The following is a 24,305-nucleotide window of genomic DNA, read 5'->3' on the forward strand; positions in this document are numbered from 1 at the left end:
GGGATTGAGCCATGTGTTGGGCTCTGTGCTGACAGCTCAGAGCCTGTAACATGCTTTGGATTTTCTGTCTCCCTCTCTGCCCCCCACCTGCTTGTGCGTGCACTCTCTCTGTCTCTCAAAACTAAATACACAAATTAAAAATAAAAATAAAAATAAAAATAAACTATCAGGCATCACCCAAAGTAATGAAATCAAATCTCTGTGTGTGAAAAGCCTAGGCATTTTTTTTTAAGTTCTGCAGGTGATTCCACTATCTAAAAAGTTTAAGAACAGTGGTCTAGATTCTTGTTAATCCAAGGTCTCCTCTTGTTAATCCAAGGCATCACTTGGGAGCTTGTTAGAAATGCAGAATCTCAGGTTGCAGTCCAGACTTACTGGATACATTTTAACAAGATTACCAGTGATCCCCATACAGGTTAAAGTTTATGATTCTTTGTCTCCATCTCACCCCATTCCTTCTCAGTTGGGTATTTCATCACTGTTCCTTCTGCCCCCATCAGTTTCTTAAACTCTCTCTCTCCATAAATTTCTTCTCTAAACACATTGAATTCCTTTATATATTAAAAGGAAAAAAAGAACAAAAATAACAAAAGCAAAAAATTGAAAGCAAAAACTCTAGAGTACTCCCTGTATTCTACTTTTTCTTACTAATTACCTATATTCTCCCATTTTCTTCATAATCCATTTTATTGAATGGGTTAGGTACATTTTTTTCTCCTTCTTCATTTTGGATCCAGTTGTTTACTCATTGCAATCTGGAATCTTCTACCATGACATGGAAGCTGGTCTTCAAAAACACAGCCAATGAATTTTAATGGACTAAATTATCTTATTTATTTTATTGTGTATAACATTTGATATTACTGATGTCATGCCATACATAGCCCTTTTAAGCAGTCACCCGTATAACTTCATAATACTAATGGAAATATGCATTTATGCATAAATATGGTCAATCTCATTGATCTTGATTGCCTTAAATCCTAAATGTTGGTCCTACTTGCCAATTATTAAAAATTAATGTTTAAAAATATATTGTAAACATGTTTCAATGAAAGTAAATAAAATTAATCCATAATACCATCATCTTGAGGAAAACACTGCCTACATTTGAATATACTCTCTCTAGATTTTATTTATATGCTATATACATATTTCTACACACTACTAAACTGCATTGGCAAATAGGAACATGAATATTTTAAAATGTTATATTCTATTCTATAGTATCATTTTAATGGCTGAAAAACTTTTCATTGTATGAATTAACTGCAGTTTTTTTAGCCAAAACCCTCTTCCCCTTTGGACCTCTTAGTTCTTTCTATTTCAGTAGTATTGTTTGTTTGTTTGTTTGTTTGTTTGTTTTTAACTTTTTTAATGTTTATTTTTGAGAGAGAGAGAAGAGACAGAGCATAAGTGGGAGATGAGCAAGGAGAGAGGGAAACACAGAATCTGAAGCAGGCTCCAGGCTTCAGGCTATCAGCACAGATCCCTACACAGGGCTCAGACTCACAAGAGATCATGACCTGAGCTGAAGTGGAATGCTTAACTGACTGAGCCACTCAGGCACCCCTCTACTTCAGTAGTATTGTAAACAATATTACCTGAAGTATTCTGATATATAATTTCAAATTTAACCCTAGATACTAATTTCAATTTACATAATCACAAGCAATACATAAGTTCACATTTCTATACATTGTTACAAGCAATGGGTATTTTTATTTTTTATATTTTTAATTTTTTTGAGAGAGAGGGAACACGAGCAGGGAAGGGACAAAGACGAGAGAGAGAGAGAATCCCAAGAGGGCTCCACACGTAATGCAGAGCCCAATGCAGGGCTGGATCCCCCAACCGTGAGATCATGCCCTGAGCCAAAATCAAGAGTCAACACTCAACCAACTGCACCACCCAGGCACACCAACAATGGGTATTTTAAAAATGTGTTTGATTTAGGGATAAAATTTGTAACATTTTAATAAATTATAGCCAACATTAATTGAACACTTCACGGTAAGCATTTTACCACTTTATTTATTTTATATAGTGTCACAGAAACTTTGTAAATTTGTCACTAATTTTAATCCTAATTTCACAGATGAGTAAATTTAGGCATAGAAAGTTAATATATGTTGTATAAATTAACACAGCTATAAAATTGGTGCCATGATTAGAAGTATTTATTACGATTAAATATCTTTTATGTTATGTCTTTTTTATTTTTTCTATCACTCATTATCTGTTTATTTCTTCTATATTTTCATCCAAATTTTGGCTTTATATTATTGATTTTAGAAACCTATACTGTGCATAAATATTGCCACTTTAAGTGTCGTATAGTTAATAGTTTTTCCCCCAATTTATGTGTTGTATTTTTATTTTGTTTATGACAGCATGGTAGTCTGAAAGACCATTAGTCAGAGTCTTTCAATCTTTTGTTTTGGTTAAGACTTTTGAGGTCATGGTTAGAAACTATTTTTCTCTGCCCAAATTATATTGGTAGTTTATAATAAAAAGATTATGATTTCTTTACATGTTTTGGTTTTTATACTGTCCTAATCCCAGTGTATTCTGAGTCCCATTTGCATCGTCCATTGTTTGGGATATAGTGAGAGTATGTATCAAGAGGCTGGAACATGAAGTTGCATAAGAGGGAGTTTATCAGTATGGGAACATTCTCTTGGCATACAGGATTTAACACCCTAAAAAAAAAAAGACCTGGGAGATGGTGCTAAAACATCACTAAGATGGTGCTTAGAAATATGCAGAAAGTGATTGCCTGTGCTATATGAAGTAAAAATGCCAGGACTGCTGGGAAAGACACGGGAAGAAGAACAAAAAGCTTAGAGAAGTGAGCATGCTGGAATGTGTATATCAGGCAAGACTAGAAAAACTACCAGATGACAACATTTCATGGGAGAGCTTAGAAAACACTGCATTTACCAAAGCAATAAGGTGAAAAGGGCAGCAACATTACTGAGAAACTCAGTGTTGGCTTTTTGTTTTGGCAAGAACTTGTTCTGTTCGGGCCTGTTATGGGCCAGGGCTTTCTAACAGCAGTAGGGATGACAGCATTCCCCAAACAAGAGGCCAGGTGGTTGGTCTCAGCCATAATTATTTTTTGGTGAGTATCAAGGTTGGAGAGAATCAACCAATTGTCATCAGCCTGTCTTTCTTACAAGTCACCCCAGTAGTCATAGCAGTAGGGAGAGACACGGTGTGTGGGACCAGCCTGTCATTTATCAAGGCTGACCTAGATGCTATTGCTGTTTAATATCCTACTGTCCACATCATAGACCAATGCAGAGTCTCCAATAACAATATTATCTATCTCTTTCTAACAGGCCACTTGGTAGCAAGTTGAGGGCCAGTGATTTATTTTGATTGGAATTCATACTTCTCTGCACAGGTTTGACCTCTTTAGTCATAGGGTATCAAATAGCCCCACTATCCAAGGTCTTACAGAGTTTTTGACTCACTGATGTGGCATCCTATATAAAATGACTTTGAACTGAAAGACCCACTTTACAGCAAAAAAAGTGATAGTCACAAGACCATGGGATCCACTATCTCATACTGCACTTCATAGAAGCTAACAGCATCATGGAAGAGGGGCACAGTCTGCTGAAGGACTCTAGTTTAGAGTCTATTTTAGAGATGATATGTTGAAGTATGGCACACCATCCTGTAGGATGCACTATATACCCAAACTCTATGACCATTATATGGTGCTTCTTCCACATATAACATTAAATATGTTGATCTAAGTGATGCATGAGGAAGATTGCTCAGATTGTTTTCATAACTGAAGCATTTTTATGCTCCCAGCTCTTAGTGTTTAGTCCTCTTTGGGAATTGTCTCAGCTAAATAGAGTTACCTTGTTAAAGGACATACTCCCATCTGGACTAGTTTAATCTAGTGATTATCTTGGGCGTATAAAAGCCCAGCCCCCTTATACCAAAAGGGGATGATTCTAAAGAGCCATCTCAGCTTCAGAGCTCCCCACGGGGTTGGTACAGGGCTGATTTCTTACTTCCTTCCTTTTCTACCACAGTTTTTGAGCCTGAGAGAACTAGTATTCTTTGTGCATACTAATTTTAAGTCCAGAGTCTGATTCCTGGGAAACCCAACCTGCAAGACTCATGCATTCAATTTGATGTGCTTATTCAAATGTATGATTTTCCAAGTAGAGGAGGACAGCATTTAAGAAGGATTTGTTGTGTTTTTATCCAAAGTGCTAAAATACAGCATGAGTCACAAATAGGTTTTCCATCATTCTCACATCTTATCTTAAAGCCAGTTGCTTTTACAAATCCAATGATGATTCATAAGAAGATCTTTTTTAAATGAAAGATTTTAAACCAATATTCATTCATGAATTCCTATAATGTCTGCTATTAAATATAAACAAATATCAGTTGTCAGGATTTGGCTTTGAATAGAACATTTATAGACAGGTAGATGACCTAATGGGTTATTAATGAGCAAATACTCATGAAACCCATAAGAGAATATACAAAAATAAACAGATTATTCAATTTTTACTTTAAAGGTTTAAGCTTTTATGTAGTATTAATATCATTTTACAGATTGTGTATTATTTATACTTTCTTTTCATTGGTAAAAAAAAATGGAAGATATAGGGGTGTCTGGGTGGCTCAGTCGGTTAAGTGTCGGACTCTTGATTCAGCTCAGGTCATGATCTCATGGTCATGGGATCGAGCCCCGTGTCGGGTTCTGTACTGACAGTGCGGAACTTACTTGGGATTCTCTCTCCCTCTCTCTCTCTGCTCCTCCTCCCCTCAAAATAAAAAACTAAACTTAAAAAAAATGAAGGAAATAAATTTTTGGTATGTAAGAGTCCAAAAGCCATGTGCATTATGAGAAACATGGTATCTTGTCACTGTGATGGCACACACATAAAAAAAATATTCAGTAAATGTTAATTAGTATTCATTTTATATTTTTTTTTACAAAAGTATATAAGCTGAATTATGGGAATGAAGATTTTAATCACTCCAGAAAATTTAAAAAAATAAAAACCAACCAGCTGAGGTGCTGGAAGAGGATAAGGAGAACATGAACATATGGTAGAAGAAAGATATTGTGACATCAGTTTAGGCCTCATGATCATCTACAGATTGGGAACTGTAGTAGTTATGTTTTATGTTATTTAATTGTGTTACATAATTGGAATGTTTTGGTGCTGGCTAACATTACAGTTTCTGTTCCAGGCAGGAGTATGGCTGAATTGAAATCATAGTCATAATATATTATTTGCTGACATTTTGTTTCCCCTAAGTTGAGGACAGAAATCACCCCATAACAATACATTACCTCATAACACCTATGTTTTCCCTAAGTAGGGACAGAAGTACACACACACACACACACACACACACACACACACACACAGAAAGAATGGATGCCCATGGGCATGAAGAGGTGGTGGTTACTGGTTATTCTCTACCTCCCAGTTACCTCTCCTCTCTATCTATTCCTGCTTCCTTTTCTGCTCTCAGCTGTGCTCCAGAAGCCTGAGCCCTACAGACTGTCCCCTTCACTCCCTTGCCTCTGGCTTGTGATCGGTTTCAGCCCCACTGAGATCCGCTTGCAAGAGATCTGAGGTAGGAGAGTGAAGACAAGTATTTATTTCTCCTGCTCCCTCCCTGCACATCCCAGGCCCTGGAATGTATGCCTTTATCTATGGCTTCTGAAGAGCTCTGTAATATTATTTGCTAGTCTAGGACTAGAAGTGATGACAATTTCCCCCTTTGCTAGTCTATGGGGGTGTTATCAGATAGCTTTGTTATTTTGTCCTGATCCTTGCCCACTCCTTTGTGAATAATTTCTTCACTAACTTTCTTCCTTTAGGCTATTATTATTATTATTATTCCTTTATGTGTTTATTTTAAAGAGACAGAGAGAGAGAGTGGGGAAGAGAGGCAGTGGGAGAGAGGGACAGAATCTCAAGCAGTCTCCAGGCTCAGCATGGGAATGATTTCACCACCCTAGGATCATGACATAAGCCAAAATCAAAAGTTGGTCACTCAACCTAGAGCCACCCAGGTGCCCCAGTTAGGCTGTTTTTAGCATGCTGTCTTTTCCTGCCAGGATCCTGGCTAATAAATTTATTTAAAAAAGATCTGGGGCAGGGCGCCTGGGTGGTTCAGTCAGTTGAGCATCCAGCTTCAACTGGGATCATGATCTCACGGTTTGAGAGTTCTAGCCCCCCATGGGGCTCACTGTTGTCAGCTCAGAGCCCACTTGGGATCTTCTGTCTCCCTCTCTCTCTACCCTTCTCCCATTCACACTCTGTATCAATAATAAATAAACATTTAAAAAATATTGATCCAATCTAGTGTAATTTTTTCATTCAACTTTTTTTAAAGTGATGCCAAATATTATCATTCAGTGCTATAACTTTTTCTAATGCTTATTTTAAACCATTTTTTAAAAAAACATGCAAATGAAAATTGCATATATTACTTGCTTTGTGTTTCTGCAAAGCAACAAATATTTATTTAGATTGCTTTTAACCTCTCAAACTTTATAATTTCTTTAAAGATTTAAACCATTTACATGTATCCAAACATCTATACATATATAGGTATTATGGGCTGAATTTTGTATCCATATGTTGAAGTAGCAACCTCCAGTATCCATATTTGGAGATCAGGTCTTTTAAGGAAGTGATTAAGTTAAAATGAGCTCCTTTGGGTGGGATCCTAATCTAATAGGACCACTGTCCTTATAGAAGAGGTAGAGATACCAGAGATGAGTTCATACCCAGAATAAGACCACAGGAAGACAGCCATCTGCAAGTCAAGGAGTAGAAAGCTTCAGGAGAAACCATGCTTCCAGACATCTTAACTTGGCCTTCTAGCCTCCAGAAACCATGCGAAAATAAATTTCTATTGTATAAGCCACAAGTCTGTCATGTTTAATTGTGGCAGCCCTAACAAAACAATACAGTGGGTTATATTTTTATGCTTTCATATGTATAATATATATCTTCTCCTTGAGAATAATGTTTAATATTTTCATATAGTTTTAAATCTCAATATTCAGGAATTACTTAGATTTAATTCTGTGTTCCAGAGGTTGTAATTGATCTCCTGTAGGCTCTCTATGCCATGGTTTCCCCACCCTGATCTTTCTTAAGAAGGTAGAATTTGTTTTCTTTTACATGAATATACTATAATTTGGGAGAAATTATTATTAAAAACTAATATTACACAGAAAATATTTTTAAAGATTTTAGTGAAACTCCTTAACACTTGTTTTTTTTTTTTATTTGTTTTTATGATGCCCATGTGAGACAATATCCCATTGCAGGTTGATTTACATTTCCCTAATGATTAGTAATATTGAATATCTTTTCATAAGCCAGTTGGCCATCTGCATATCTTCTCTGGAGAAATAGCTATTCAAGTTATTTGCCTATTTTTTAACAGGATATTTGAAGGGTTTGCATGTGTGTTTTCTATTGAGTTACAGGAGTTCTTAATATATTTGGGGAATTTATTCCTTATTATATATCTGGTTTATAAATATTTTCTCCCATTTGTAGGTTGCCTTTCACTTTGTTGATTGTTTCCTTTGCTGCACAGAGCTTTTTATTTTGTTGTAGGCCCACTTGTTTATTCCTGATTTTGTTGCCTGTGCTTTTGGTGTCATAGCCAAGGAATCATTGCTAAGACCAGTGTAATAAAGCTTTTCTCTATGTTTTCTTCTAGTACTTTTATAGTTTCAGTTCTTATGTTTACCTCTTTAATCAATTTTGAGTTGATTTTTTTTGTATGGTGTAAGATAAGGTTCTAGTTTCATTCTTTTGCATATGTACAAAAGTCAGTTGCTCTTCTATATATTGGCAACACTCTGAAAAGGAAATTAGGAAAATGATCCCATTTACAATTGCATCAAAAAGAATAAAATTCTCAGAAAAAAACCTAAGCAAGGAAGAAAAGACTTGTACACTGAAAACTATAAAACATTGCTGAAAGAAATTAATGAAGACACAAATAAATAAAAGATATCTCTGTTCATTTAGTGGAAGTCGTAGTATTAAAATTTCCATACTACTTAAAGGGATCTAGAGATTCAGTGCAATCCCTATCAAAATCCCAATTGCACTTTTTCAGAATTAGAAAAAAAAAAATGATCCTAAAATTCATATGGAATCACAAAGGACTCTTAATAGCCAAAACAATCTTGAGAGAAAACAAACAAAAAACCAGAGTGTTTATACCTAACTTCAAAGCATATTACAAAGGTACCGTAATAAAAGCAGTATGGTATGGTTATAAAGAGATATATAGACCAATGGAACAGAATAGAAAGTTCAGAAATAAACCCAGGCTTATATGGGAAGATGATTTTGACAATGATGCCAAGATGACACAATGTGAAAAGGATACTCTCTTTAGCAAATAGCGCTGGGAAAACTGGGTCTGCTTAGTTTAGGTATTTTTGATTGATCACTAATGCCACCATTTCAAGAGGAGAGGCAGAACTTTTATTTTGTGTTTTCAGAGGGCCTTTAATTAGTAATATTGAGAAAAGCACTTAGAAAGTAATATGAGAGTCAGTGAGAGTCAGTGAGTTGCTCTTTTCCCACTCTTCTATTCTTTGTAATCTCTGTGATGTCCTGAAATGACTGTGAGTTTATTTCCACAATTACTTATTTTCCCTAAAAATTATGGAAGAGTTTGGCTGGTTTACTTCATTTTCTTAAGGCAAGGATCAATCCTTTCAGTCCATTGACTTTTACAGCTTTCCTTAGAATTTGGCTTATTATGGTTCAGATCTTTCACAATGAAGCAAATTTTTTCTTGCTAATTATTGATTATCATTTTAGAATATGTTATTATGTTACAAGAACTCTACACTGTTTGAGGAGGGGGAGAACAGAAGTGGCTGGGCATGTTAAGACATCTCTATTCTGTAAATACTGCCTTGTATATAGTAAAAACCTACTTTTCAATATGATTAATTTTAAATTTAGGAACTGTTGGAAATGAGCCATTAGTAACCAAATATAAAATAGAATTTGACAAACTTAGAGACCTGAATCCATCCAAATAGCTTTCACGGTACTTAATAGTATCCCCTAATAATTCTTTTTAAAATTCACTGAGGAATAATATAACTGAAAAACATTTGTCAAACCACATCTAAAGTTACGATTATATTATAAAATACATTTATTGTATTTAATATTACACATTAATCAAGTGCTAATTATTGCAGACTCAGATGAGCCAAATCAAGCTATAACACCCAGAACCAAGCACTAATGTCCTATGCATGAGATGACAAGAGTTAATCCAAGGTAGCAATGATTTATTTCCAGATACTTTGGCCCCAACATTACAATTTCCTTTGTATACTACGGGACAGAGGCTTTTCAGAGTTTACACTCTGCAAAGGCCACTGTAAACAGAGAATACATTGTTTATACCACAGTCAGCTGAATATAAATATATAAGGCGGCAAAACACACCTTCAGTTCATTCGTCCTGCTCCTGTTCCCTTATTAATCACACTCCTCTGTTCCCAACCATCCAACTTTTATTTCAAATCTCCCTATGTTATTAACTCCAAAACCTCAACTACCATTTATATACTACCAACTTTCTTAATATATCTTCAGATTAGATCTTTCTTCTGCTCTTGTGATCCTTAAAACCCATCTAACATTTCCCATGGATGTGTCATTTTGGACTCAGCCTGTCGTACAATGAACTGATTATCCTTTAGTCCAACTTGTTCCTCTTTCTGTTTTCTTAATCTCAGGATACAGATACCTTTCATGACCTGCTCTTCGACTTTTTCATCTGCATTACTGATGGAGCATTCTTCTAGTGAGAGCCACATATAGCCTGGCAGCCTCTCTTTAGCAATATTCTAATGTCTAAATCCATTAATTCACTAGGATTGCAAAATGATGGTATTTAATCAACTGTTTTTCATTTATTAACTATTATACTTCTATAAAGAGAAACTTTCCCTTTTCTCATTCAGTAGTACACTTTAGATAGAAAGGCAGATTAACTGCTTGATTTTTTCCCCTTCATTTACCAATTTTCAAGTCAAGGGTTAGTTTACTAGTATCCAAAGACGTCATTTAGATCCTCTGGCTGAATTGCATGTGAATGTAAATTTCTTCTTACTGTTCTATATTCAACCTGTCAAATTTGTATAGTGACTAAACGAAACACAGTCACCATCTTTAGAAGAGCTAGACACTGGAAATATACACGATTCTGAAAAACTAGAACCAGAAAAAAAAAAAAAAAAAACAACTCTGTTAATTGTTTTGGTGGTTTTGATGGGCTGGAGTATTTCTAACTTCCTGAAGCTACAACTGTTAAAACTTAAATAATGTTTTAAGAATAATACAGAGATATTTAGGATTCACATTTAACTAGCTTAACTTACCTAGAGTTATTATGTAAATGCTATTAACTCCGATATTAGGTTAACAGAAGTCAAAATTTGACACTACTTTTGTGTCAAATACATTTAACCATTCTTCTGTAAATGACAGTAACACATTTAGAAGCCTGAAAATAGTTCTTGTGGTTTCACAGATTAGAAATATGTTTTGCCTTTTAGGATTCAAGTAAATTGTGGACCTTTGGAGAGGATGCAGTCTATGTTAAGCAGAGGCTCTCAAAGAATAAACAAGGTTGAATGTTATATTAATATTGTGTTTGATCCCCTATTTATACAGTGTGTGTGTGTGTGTGTGTGTGTGTGTGTGCGCGCGCGTGTAAGGGAGGGGAGGGGACAGTGATTATAATATAGTCAAATAGGTCTAGATACTTCATGCTCTGGCATAAGCACAGAATCCTGACTGTGGAGGGGCAAAGAAAGGAGAGCAGAAGCATCAAATTGGTATGACTCTCACATGACTGAAAAAAAGTTGGATTTTGCCAATGATTAATAGATGTGCCTAATGCATCTCAAATGCCACTAAAGTAACCTTCCTTATTTACATATGCAAAATACTTTGGAATTTCATGTTAATCAAACTTACAGTAAAGGAAGCTAACTTCTATGTGATGACCTTGTTTTGTTTTTGTTTTTTCCTTAGCTATAAACAAACAAACCAAAACAAGAAACAAATATATCCTTCAGCTTTGTAATTGTTGTAAAACTCTCTGGAATGACAGTGTGGTCCCTTCCCACACCTTTCCTTTCCCACTTTCCTCTTCCTTTCCTCTTTTATCCCTGCAGTGTGTGCTTACAAGAAAGATAAAGATAAGCAAAATGAAGAAATAGAAATCAAAACTTCCCACCGATTTTGAACAATAACACTTCCAATTACTATAAAAACTACCTTGTTATCTGATGAGACTTAATCTTGTAGCCAGCAAGAAAAAATAGTACAAACCTGTGACATTTTTACAGTCTTTAATTTAAAATTATACAGGGGCGCCTGGGTGGCGCAGTCGGTTAAGCGTCCGGCTTCAGCCAGGTCACGATCTCGCGGTCTGTGAGTTCGAGCCCCGCGTCAGGCTCTGGGCTGATGGCTCAGAGCCTGGAGCCTGTTTCCGATTCTATGTCTCCCTCTCTCTCTACCCCTCCCCCATTCATGCTCTGTCTCTCTCTGTCCCAAAAATAAATAAACGTTGAAAAAAAAAATTAAAAAAAAATAATAATAAAATTATACAAACCCTTTCCTCCTTTCCTCCTAGAGGATATAGGTATGATTGGAGTTCCTCAGACTCTTTTTTAAGGCATAGGTAGCCCTTACGTATCATTTGGAAGACATAAGGAATTCTCTAACCACAATTACATTTGTTCCTTCTCCCATATATGTGCCCCTTGAAAGTCTCTTGATTAGATCAAACTGTGTGAAGACTGTAGATGAACTGGCATTAAATCAGGAACCTACCTGGTCATATGGATAATTGTAGAATTTAATGAGTCTGAAAAAGGGATCAAAGAGGTTTTCTACCAAGCAAACTTGCAGCATCTATTGGTCAATTTAGTATTGCTACTGCAGGTCACATGGGATACTGGGTTAACATTACTCTCTCAGATTTGCAGAAAATGCTGTCGATGATAGATATACTAAGAGGCAATGGACTCTACCCTAACTATATGTTAGAATCTCCTGGGGTGCTTTTTAAATATACAGATGCCCACCCTCGACCAATTAAGTCTGAATCTCTGGGGGTGAAGCCTGTAAATTACTACTTAAGAAACTCCCCAGGCAATTCTAATATGCAAACAAAGTTGGAAAGCATGGCCTTAAAGGGAAAAGACCAGAGATAAATATATTTCATGCAAGTATGGCAATGTGTGGCAGCTCTAGAACTTTTTGATTTTTTCTTTAATAACATTTAATTTTGTTCCATTCTGTTCTCTTTTTAGCCTATTTGTGGATAGTTTTTTATTTTCTATAGTAGAAGAATAACTGGTTTTTCAATGTCTTTCAGCATTCTAGTTTTAAACAGTCCCAATAACTTAAAGTGAAGTATTTGAAGTAAGAAAGAGTGGCTTATGTTCACTGTAATGCATCAGCACAGAATTGGAAGTACATAAATAACTGCTTGGCTCTCTCCGTTACAGCCTCACACTGGTAAATCCAAACTTATGGAACACTTTTATCTAGTAGGTGACAGAATCGCTTTGCAACGATGGCCTTTTGTTGTTGTTGTTGAAAAAGCAATTGGTACAAATTGGGCAGCCATGGGCGAGCTGGAAGCTCAGCTTTAGTTTTTAGAGTTGGCATATGACTTAACATACCTATAGATTTGACACCCTGTAAAATTGGTGCAAAACCCCCAAAACTAAAAGTTCCACTTGTTGGGGAGGAAAAATTTACCTTTGCCATTCAAGACTCTTTTGTCTTGTCTAATTCTTAAATTGACATGAGACAGATTAACAGGAGAAAATCAAATTTGATTTCGTATGTACAGAGGCTCCATGAGAATATGAGGCTCACAAGCAGTCAGCAATTGAGGCTTATATGTCATCCAGAGCTAAGGAGAAGGGATAGGTGTCTGGAACCTCAAAGAGAAGGAAAACAGTTCAAAGGAAGATGAAAAAGTAAATATTTGGTAAACAAATGTTTGCTGGACAAACAGAAGAAATGGAACATAGAGAGAACAGAGAGAGACAAACAGATTTTGCTAACTTTTTCTCTACCACACCTAGTTCATATTATCCTGAAGTTGTCTATGGTGAGAGCTCCCTTTCTGGAGCAGGTCCTCTGTCTAAATTTTTTTAGGCAGTTGGAGGGGGAACACAAGAAAGAAAAACCCCTTGAGTCTTCTGTTTCTTAAAAATAATGACCCTAGCGACGCCTGGGTGGCTCAGTTGGTTAAGCATCCAACCCTTGATTTTGTCTCAGGTCATAATCCCAGGGTCATGTGATCAAGCCCCATGTCATGCTCCACACTGAGCATGGAACCTGTTTAAGATATTCTCTTTCTCTCCCCCTTTCTTTCTCTCTCTACTCCCCTACACCCACTGCCACCACCCCCTCTCACTTGTGTGCACTCTCTCTCTCTCTCTCTCTCTCGTCATAATAATAATAATAATAATAATAATAATAGTAATAATAATAATAATGAGCCTAAAATAATTCACATGCCAAAGTGATATGTTTTGGGGTGGCAAATTTTGTCACTTACACATATATTTCCTTTTTAAAAAACTCATATTCTTGATATATGGAAACTATTGGTAGTTTTCTTGAAGACTTTTGGAGCATTCAATTTCACTTGATAATAGCATCTTAATGTAACATATTAATCCAATGGAAGATCTCAATTGTAAAAAAAACATTGTGAACTAGGAGTGTTGAATTCTGGGTGCCCCTGATAGGTGTTTAGCTGATGGAAGAGCATCATTGATGGCTATATATTGGCATCCTTTGCCAAAATCAAATTTTAATATGACTTTCCTCTCTCAGTTCTTGGCTGACTTTGTCTCTGGGTAATTGCTGCTGCAGGAGAGTCTTCTTTTATTTTTTCCACAATCCCCGATTTACCCGATTCCAGGCCCTTGGTGGAGTATAACAATTATAACTTATGGAATATCTATAGTACACTCAAGAAGTAATATTTCATTGCATTCTCAAGCTGTCCTTTCATACTATTTTTCTTAAGAGTAAAAGTCACCTTTTTATTTTAAATGATTACTGAAGCAATTGGGTCCAGAAATGTATTTTTTTATAAAAAATATGTCAGGTATGTGTAGTATTAAAATTAATTTACTCCTAATTAGTTTTTGTAGAATAGTGTCATGGAATTTCACAGAATACATGTTTAGGTAATCCTAGGCAATCACCAGAAAAACTTGTGGAGACCAGCAGGCAAGGATTTCCTCAACATCTTTCCCTTCTGAGTTGATATATAGATATTATCATAGGTCTAGTGGTGTTTTATTAAGTATTTTTTGAGAGCAGTTGCCACTGTTAGAGTTATAAATAGTGTTTCCCTTTGAAGTTGCAAATAAGGGCACCTGGGTGGCTCAGTTGGTTAAGCATCTGACTCTTGATTTTGGCTCAGGTCATGATCTCATGGTTTGTGAGATCAAGCCCTCCATCAGGCTCCATGATGACAGTGCAGAGCCTGCTTGGGATTCTCTGCCTCCCTCTCTGCACCTCCCCTGCTTGTTCTCTCTCTCTCTCTCAAAATAGTAGATAAACTTTAAAAAGGTAAAAAAAATAAATAAATAAGTTGCAAATATATTGATTGTTATTAACAATAGCAAATTTTATTGATTCATAAACATCTTTGCAAGGTTGAGGTAGCTTGTTTAATGCTATAGTGCAGCAAGAGTCTTTACCTTTGTTAGAGAACTTAGAAGTCCTGCAGTAAAATCAATTTTTTAAAAAGATATTAACTGAAGAAGTTTTGTTTTAAAGTCTTAACTAGTAAGAGTCTGTAATGGCTATTGATTCAGGTCTGCTGAATTAGGTCTATGTTCACGTTTCTTTCAGATAATCTATTGGACTGGTTCTCATTCCTGGCTGTACTTTAAAATTGCTGAAGCAGCTTTTAGAAAATAGTGCCCCAGCTTCACCCATGAAATGGAATCATAGGGATACAGCTTGGAAATCTATATTTTCTAAAAGATTTCCCCAGTTGATTCTGATGCACAGTGGTGATTGAGACCTGTGTTATGGCCTTTTCACACCTCATTGTCCCCTCAGTATAAGACCAATGTCTCACCTGAATGGTGCTTCTGTTTTATACATTTGAATATCTAAATAGATTGAGCATCCACAGGTGAATGGTTATAGAAGAGTGGTATGTATTTACAATGGAATATTATTCAGCCATAAAACAAAACAAAACAAAAATACTGCCTTTTGTGACAACATAGATGGATGTCGAGGGCATTATGCTAAGTGAAATAAGTCAGCAGAGAAAGAAAATACCAAATACCATATGATGTCATTTACATATGTGGAATCTAAAAGACCCAAATTCATAGGAATAGAGAGTAGAGTAGTGTTTGCCAGGAGTTAGGGGTGGGGAAAATAGGAAAATGCTGGATAAAGGGTACACATTTCCAAATATAAGATAAGTAAATTCTAAGGATCTAATGTGCAACAGAATGGCTATGGTTAACAATATTATATACTTTGAAATTGATGAAAGTAGAATCTTAAATGTTCTCACCACAAAAAATAAATAAAAGGTAATTAAGTGAGGTGATGCAGCTGTTCGCCTTATTGTGGTAATCATTTTTTTGCAATATATATGTGTATCAAATCACTATGTTGTACACTTTAAATTTATACCATATCTCAATACAGTTGGAGAAAAAAAGAATAGACTGATCAATGCCACCACCAAAAATCTTAAATAAAACTAGAGATTAAGTGATGGAAGTTGATGAGGGCATTTGTTTGCATACTACAGATGGCCAGGAGCACAACTTGCTTCTTTGTAGAGTTCTCTGTTTGGTTTGCTTCAAGATGAAGTAGAAGCATTTCAACAGATGTATCTCTCAGGAAACAGAATGACTGATTTCAAACTTACCAAAATACTGCAAAACGTCATTTTAATGTTAGGGTCTGTTAGATTCCAGAGTATAGGACAGACCAATCGCTCAGGCATTTTACTTTGAGAACGCTATTGAAAACCTTTTTAGTTTAGTTTAGTTTTTGTTTTTGTTTTTGTTTTTGTTTTTTAAACAGTGTCACATCTCCATCGCCAGAAGATGTTACAGCAAGTAGAACTTTCCAATGCTGTACTTTTATTGCTTCAGGACCAATGATTTGATACTACCATCATAAATCACTGAAGCATGTAATTACAAGAATAAAAGAGGAGAAAGGAACACAAAGGGAAAACCAACACAGACATTACATCATATTAAATCACAACATCTCACAGCACACAAAATAAACTTTGTTTTTCTTTGAAGAAATCACTCTTCATCTCTATATTTCCATTAGATATGTTTCATTTTTAAGCATTATTTCATCATTCCAACCTCTGAGAATTTAGACACTGTAAGAAATAGCATTCTGAAACCTTATTTCTTGGTATTTTAGATTGCAGGGCTCTCTTTAGAAAATTTTTCCATCATGTTTTCAATCATCAAAAACTGAAATTGTTAGTTTTATAAACTATGATTAAAAATATAAATGAACACTTTATGATTCCAAGGATTTTTTTTTTTTTTTTTTTTTAATTCTTGAATGTTTAGGGCACCTGGTGGCTCAGTTAGTTAGGCTTCCAACTCTTGATTTTAGCTCAGCTTAGGTCATGATCTCTTAGTCCTGAGATCAAGCCCCCTGTTGGGGTCACTCTGTTTCTCTCTGCCCCCCCCCTCAAAAAAATTCTTGAATGCTTATTTTTATTTTGCATATCAAAATGCCTCATGAAAATTGTCACTTATCTAAAAATTATTTTAAATATTGAAATATGATTTCTGGATCCTAAAATTAGTGAAATTTTCACTGTTGATAATTTTGTTATATAAAATTGTGTCTAATATCCTTTAAAAAAGACATTATATTCAGAGAATATTTATTCAACATCTACTAGGCATAAAAAGTTATGGTAATCTCTAGAAAGAACATGAGAGTACCTTCCAAAGCTCCCCATCTAGTGGTGATAATGGACATATGCAGAAAGGTGTGCAATACAGTAGCAACCATAATAAGTGCTATGAAAGAAGTAGTAATAAAATACTGTGCGGTGTGGATATCCTCGAGGACAGTATATTAGCTCCTAATATCTAAGATTAGGAATTGACAAGTTGTGAGATGAAGATCAGTATTTACATAATTTTTTTTCTTGTTTGTTTATTCATATGATTGAGTAATTCAACAAACATTTGCATTCTAAACACTGTGTTAGGGATACAAAATATATAGACATGTTGCCTATTCTGCAATATTTGAGAGTTCTCTGATAGAAGCAGACACTAAGAGGTTGTTTATTACATGATATGTTGATGGCAGTCACAAAATTAGACATAAGGAATAAAAAGAATATCTAATTGTTGCAACCTTATGAAACAAAGCAGCCTTCTTAGTTCTTGTTTAATTGAATTGCTAGTTCACATTTGGTAAACACTATATATAAGCATCTTTATAAAAATAAATTGGTATGTCTCACCTCTGTTTCTCGAAACAGTGGGCTGAATATGAGACACATTTTAATGTCTAAATGTGGCCTTATTTCCCAGTCTTTAAAACCTTGACTTCTGGGGCACCTGGGTGGCTCAGTCAGTTAAGCGTCGGATTGCGGCCCAGGTCGTGATTTTGCGGTTTGTTAGTTCAAGCCCCACATCAGTTTCTGTGCTGACAGCTCAGAGCCTGGAGCCTGTTTCTGCTTCGGATTCTGTGTCTTCCTTTCTCTCTGCCCCTCCCCTGCTCGCACTCTATCTTTCTCTCTCAAAGTAAATAAATAAAACATTTTTAAAAAAATTTAAAGAAAACCTTGGCTCCTTTATGAATATTTATAATCTTTGGATGTTGATTGAACAGAATGTGACCTAGCTAAAATAGCAAGGATTAATGGCATCATGTATTTTAGCCTTTGGCTCCCTGAAATAGCTCTTTTTCTCTCTCTTCCTGACTGTTCTGCATGTTCTCTCTCTGTCTCTCTCTCTCTCTCTCTCTCTCTCTCTCTCTCTCTCTCTCTCACACACACACACACACAGACTTATCAGAGTACTGTAGAAAGTGACATTCCTGCTCATTGTCCTGCAAATAATACTCAGATAGAAGGAAATATTTTAGGGGCAGGGACTGATTTTTTTTTTACTTTCTTAGTGTTCCAACTTACGAGCTGGAATAGTATTACAGATACTTTGCTATATTGCAATATACATCTTCCTTTAAAAAAGTGTATTTGTAAAAATTACACACTGAAAACAATAGGGCTATGAGACAACAAAATTAAGGACCGACTATTCAGAATCTGTGTGATTTTGTAATCAGAGCCCCAACTAACGTACTTCAATAAAAATACTAACGGTTAAAAAGACAAGTTATATTTCTAATAAGTAAACAAATACAACAGTAAATTCAGGAATTTATCTTTAAAAAAAAAGGTGATAGTGACTCATTGGAAGGAGTATAAGGAAAGATTTAGGCTGTTGAATTATGGAAACAAAGGAAAAGTACCCAACTGGAAAGCACAACACAATAAAAACTTCCTCAGCAGAGCACAGAACTGAATGGAACCTGGAAGACTGGTGGTGAAATGAGTGTCTCTGGACATATTGCACCTTCATGGCCTGTTAAGTTCAGCTCATTCCGAATATTTTCTGTTCAGTTGCTGTCATTTATCAAAACAAAATCTTACCTGAGGGGTCAGGTAAGGCATGTGAACCAGGGCTACTCCCACCTTGCTTTGACATTATTCCCAGATTTATAATGAGGTGTGAGCAGATTTGCATATCAAAAACTGCTGTGCCCCAAAGGCTACTTTTGCACTACTTCTCTTGCCCAGACACTTAAGTTATACTGACCCTTTTCACGCTGCTTCTTTATAGGTCCTCATTAGATCTCGAGTACTCCTACCAATTTGTCTCTGCCTGCTTGTTTCTTGTCCATGTCTGAGTCCATTTTGGACTATGTAAGTGATATTATAATATGTGTTTAAATCAGATGAACTCTTTAGAAATAAGGTGTGTAAGCTCTTCATGCTGATAATTCTGTTGAACTGAAAGGAAAACAAAGGGGAGATTTCTTTTTCTGCCTCATAAAAAAATCAGTATTTAATTTTCTTTTGTAGTGTAAAACTCAATATTAACAAGCTTTTAAGGACATGAAAATTATACAATCTCCTGATTTTAGCATTTAATTTCTTAGGAAAGCTTCCTTGTTTTGGAATTGATACTTGTCATTAGATGGATACACATTTTGTTCTGGTTAACTGATTGCCCTTTGCCTAACTTTGTGCAGGAACTTTTATCAGCAAAGGAACTGTGAGTTGGTGGTGGGTTATGGGTGAGTAGTTTTCAAGTATATTAAGCAACATGGCAGTTATCAACCAAATGACTGTAAGAAGTAAATAAAGCACAGTTTTTCTTACTGACCTAGATATTTGGGAGATAGAGAAGTATTTGGGGACTTGAAGTATTGAAATATTTTCCTGCATGGTCTTCTTCAGTTTGCAAGAGGGTATTGTCAGCATTCTGTGTTGTCATGCTTATAAATGCCAAAGAAAACAGAACTGCATCATGATCAAATTACTGAACACAGTTAAGTACAGCTAATCTATACTATTATTGTAAAACCCTGCAGTTCCATAGTGCTTCAGTTACCTGAACAATTCTGGCTGATTATTTTTTTCTTCCTTGGTCTTCGCTAAGCATAGACATGTTTTACCTAACACAAGGCTACTGTCAAAGTTTTTCAGGCTGACTTGTTTTTCATATTATTTGATTAACAATAGATTTTACTTGTTTAATGTTTTAATTGTTTTTGAGAAAAACAACTTGTGCTTTATTTTTTTTAATCTTTATTTTTGAGAGAGAGAGAGAGAGACAGAGCATGAGCAGGGGAGGGGCAGAGAGAGATAGAGAGAGAGAGAGAGAGAGAGAGAGAGAGAGAATCTGAAGCAGGCTCCAGGCTCTGAGCTGTCAGCACAGACCCTGATGTGGGGCTCAAACTCATGGACCGTGAGATCATGACCTGAGCCAAAGTCGGAGGCTCAGCTGACTGAGCCACCCAGGTGCCCCTGTGCTTTATTTTTTTAAGTTTATTTATTTATTTTGAGAGAGAGAGCTGGAGAGGGGCAGAGAGAGGGAGAGAGAGAATCCCAAGCAGGCTCTGCACCATCAGTGCACAGAGCCCAATGCGGGGCTTGAACCCATGAACTGTGAGATCATAACCTGAGCCAAAATCAAGAGTTGGATGCTCAACCCACTGAGCCACCCAGACACCCCTAACAATATATGTTAAAATAAAAAATACTGACTCTGTTCTATCTTTCTTTCTGCTGAAATAATGCTTTTACAAAAAAGGGAGCCATATGGTTCTTAATGATCTCTCCACTTACAGAGCTAATGTTTGAAGGCTGTAAACTTTGCAGTCCAAATGCTTAAATCATTTTCATAGTTAAAGATTTTATTACTTTCTTCAATAGCTTATTCTACATACTAATAATATACCAACTAAGAAAAATTTTTTGACTTCCCAAGCTTTGATCTTTACTTAGTGCGTAGCAAGATTTTTATATTTCACCATCTGATTTTGTGACATTCATTTTCTGGGATTTTAAAATACTTTCATCAGCTACTTTTCTTTTAAAGCAAGAGACGTTAAATTTGCCTCACCTTTCAGAAGTGATTGTAATCTTTTATTAGCCTAGAGGCTCTTTACAAGATTTGATTTTTTTTTAAAAATCCCAGGCAATATTTAGAGTGACAAGTGTCTGTTAAGTCTTCTCATCTCTTTCCATCATGTATCTTCAGTTGTAAAATGTTACAAGATATCACATGAATTAAGACTTAGTCAGGATGTAATAAAGACCATTGCTAAACACCACAAAAGTTCACTGGGGATATTTAAAAGTTTTAATCTTGAATCTTCTTTTTTCTTTTAAATGTTTGAATTAACTTCAGTTTCCAAATCTATTATCTGGAAGCAGAAAAGAGTAACCCAGTTTGCTCTTTGCCTCAGCGGTTTCTCCACATACCAGAACATTCTCATCACCATAATATTCTGCTTTAACTTTATCCACCCTTAAAATTTAAAAACATTGATCTGTCTCTTGACCTTAGCTTTCTTTTCTTTCAGGTCTTTGCAGTTATTCTCCATTTCCTGGCTCCCTTCAAAGAAAGTCTTTAAAGAAATTGCCTTTACACACTTCTTCATATCCATTTGCTCCTCAAATTTTGAAAATCAAGCTATTCTTCCCCCGTCATCTCTGAAAATGCTCATCAGTGACCTGCATCTTGCCAAAATGAATTGCCAATTTCCTGTTCTTTTCTTACCCATCATCTTTGCAAATGTAATGTTTGACTATTCCCTATTTGAAATATGTAGATTGAGAGTTGCATGCCCTACTGACTGAGCCAGTTCGGTGCCCCATCTTAGTGGGGTTTTTTGGTTTTATTTTTTTGTAAATTACTTTCTGTTTTCCTTTGTACTGTTCTTCATCCTCACCCTGGACTATATTTGTAATAGACAAGTAGACAAAGAAAAACCAATTCCAGATGACAATTGTAAATTCTCAGATAAATATGGTTAGACACATTTTGATGTTTCAAGAGGAGCATCATATCATGAGTATTCTTTGTCTATAGCAAAAGTATATGTAAAGACTGATCTTGATGCCAGCTTCTGTCATTAAAATAACTATAAATAGAAATAATCTCTGGAGTGGTACATTCTCAGTAAATTAAATTATAATTAATACATTTCAGCATAATGTCCTTTACCTTTTTGAAACAGAATTCTAGATAATCATCTTATATACTGAATGGCAATTATATACTCTTGACATTTGCACTGCCTTTTCTATTTTTCTATATTAAGAAGATATACATTCATACATATTGGCATATTTACACACAGACACACGTTAAACCTATCACTGAAACCATACCTTTTTTTAAAAAAAGTTTATTTATTTTATTTTTGAAAGAGAGCAAGCATGAGTGGGGGAGGGTCAGAGACAAAGGGAGACAGAGAACTCCAAGCAGGCTCTGCACTGTCAGCCCAGAGCCCAATGCAGGGCTTGAACTCACGAACTGTGAGATCATGACCCAAGCTGAAATCAAGAGTCGGATGCTTAACCAACTGAGCCACTCAGGCTCCCCAAAGCATATTTTCTTAAAAGAAGTTGATGCCAATATACACACAAATCTTGAAAGTCCAAATATACCTTTTACAGATGTTTTGGTATTGACAGTAGGCAGAGACATTGCCAACACTAACATCTAAGATGATATTCTGCTTTGCACTTTATTTATTTTTATTATATTAATTCCAGTGTAATTAACATATTATGTTCTATTAGTTTCAGGTGGACAATATAGTGATTCAACAATTCTGTACATTACTCAGAGCTTATCATAAGTATACTCTTAATCCCCTTCACCTGTTTCACTCATCCCCCCACCCTTGCTTTTCATTTTAAAAACAATGTTTTATCTACTCTTTATAGAATGCTAACCAGCATTGAGACACACAGATTGCGTTATATTTGAGGGTTTAATGTCAGCCATCTCTCAGGTGATGAGCAGTGTTTAGCATCAGGGATTCCTAATCTTCCACCAGCTATCTGTTCCCACCTGGATTTGTGAGGATGCTATACTAACGACCCTCCAGGCAAATTGCACCAGAGTGTCGGCAGCAAGTCTTTGCCGGGCAGCCCGCTTGTTGAGATAGACTGGACTGCATGTGTGCAGTAAAGACATCTTTTGTCTTTTATGTATAAGGCATAGATCAGAAGAAGTGCAAAACCTATTGCTTCTTGTCTCCGTTTTTAGTACTGCCTTCTGGACTTGGCTCCTCTAATTGTGAGAGGCAAAAGCAAGCGTAGCTGGTATAAAATTCGGGTTATAAACTCAGTCATGAAGGAACTGTAAATTTATTTTACTATGTCTACCCTTAAATTTAATTTTAAGGCCCCGTTTTCATGGATGTTAGAAACTCAATCTTTCCATCAATTTAATATCACTCAGGTGACATCTAAAGTTCCAGGAGACAGGCAGTGACAAGTTGTAAGATGAGGTGACCTGATCTTGAAGATCATAATATTCTTATTGGCTGAGCCTAGTTTCTGGCTGACTCTCGGGTCATTGCTGACTGCACACAACCTTTAGATCCATGGCTGACAGTACCATTTCGTGCTTCTTTAGTGTATGTTGGGGATATTCCCTTGGCCTAGTAAAAACAGCAGCCTAAAGAAAACTAGGCGATAATTCCCAGAGCTGCTCACCTCTTCCATGCCACAGTAGAAGAATAGAAATCCTCCTTCTGTTCTTGTTACATGAGGCACATGGAACAGAGGAGGATAAGGGGAAAGGGCTGCATCTCTGTGCTTATCTGCAGAGACATTAACAGTGTGGTGAGGTCCTTTCTCCCTTGAGGTCCTTTTCTCAAGCCCTACACAGGCAAGCGATAAGTGAAGAAGCTTTCTTTACTCTTCCTAAACATATTAGGGCTTTAGTATTGCTTCCTTCCCTGTCCCTGCATTTCATGCCCTGAATAGGTTCAGAGCCTGGGGCTTCTTTAGTATAAAGAGATGTTCTGTTCTTCATCCCAAAATTCTGTACAATATTCTGAAGTATAGCCTTTTGAAAGTCAATTTGGTAATTATTAAATCATGTGTTCTTTGAAGGAGTAAGCGCTGAATGCTTTGGTTACCTTGAAGAGGGTGATAAGATAAGATGAGATAGCTTAAAGAAAAGTAGCTAATGTTGGTTGATCTCACTCCTAGCCTCACTTCCCCGGCACAACCCTCCTAGTGCCAGTTGTGTAACTTGATCTAGCTAAACCGGTCATCATGGCCAGAAAACAAATTACAAACACAGCTTCAAGAAGAACAAAGAGAATACACCACTGTGGTGAAGAAAATCATCAAACGACCAATACAATTTTCTTCCCTTTTGTATTTCCATTAAAATTCTTGCCCCATCTAGCATGGCCTCATAGTAGGAAACCTTCTCCTTGAAGATAGAATAATAGAAGATTCAATTTTCCTCTAGAGGTAAAGTGTATTGTTCAACAGGTAAGTTCAAAGGGTGCTTTTTAATGCTATCACAGAAATATAATATCTAGATTTTATGATTTGGTAATGTTATTCATTTTTTTTTTTTTTTTTACTCTGCATACTGAAACGACTTCAACCAAGGT

General features: G+C 35.9%; 1 protein-coding gene across 5 annotated transcripts in view; it reads left to right on the forward strand.

Moving 5' to 3' along the window:
* LOC147572006 (uncharacterized) overlaps positions 1–24,305 on the forward strand; it is a 170,710-nt gene that overhangs the window by 32,353 nt on the left and 114,052 nt on the right. The window contains exon 3 of one of the 5 annotated variants that reach the window (XM_086695135.1): positions 12,454–12,596. The exons of the other annotated variants lie outside the window; for them this stretch is intronic. The gene's annotated coding sequence lies outside the window, so the exon portion shown is untranslated. The remainder of the gene's footprint in view (positions 1–12,453; positions 12,597–24,305) is intronic. 5 annotated transcript variants of the gene reach the window in all.

This window comes from Puma concolor, chromosome F2, assembly GCF_028749965.1.
Source record: "Puma concolor isolate L17-30 chromosome F2, mPumCon1.1.hap2, whole genome shotgun sequence".
NCBI classification, from domain to species: domain Eukaryota; kingdom Metazoa; phylum Chordata; class Mammalia; order Carnivora; family Felidae; genus Puma; species Puma concolor.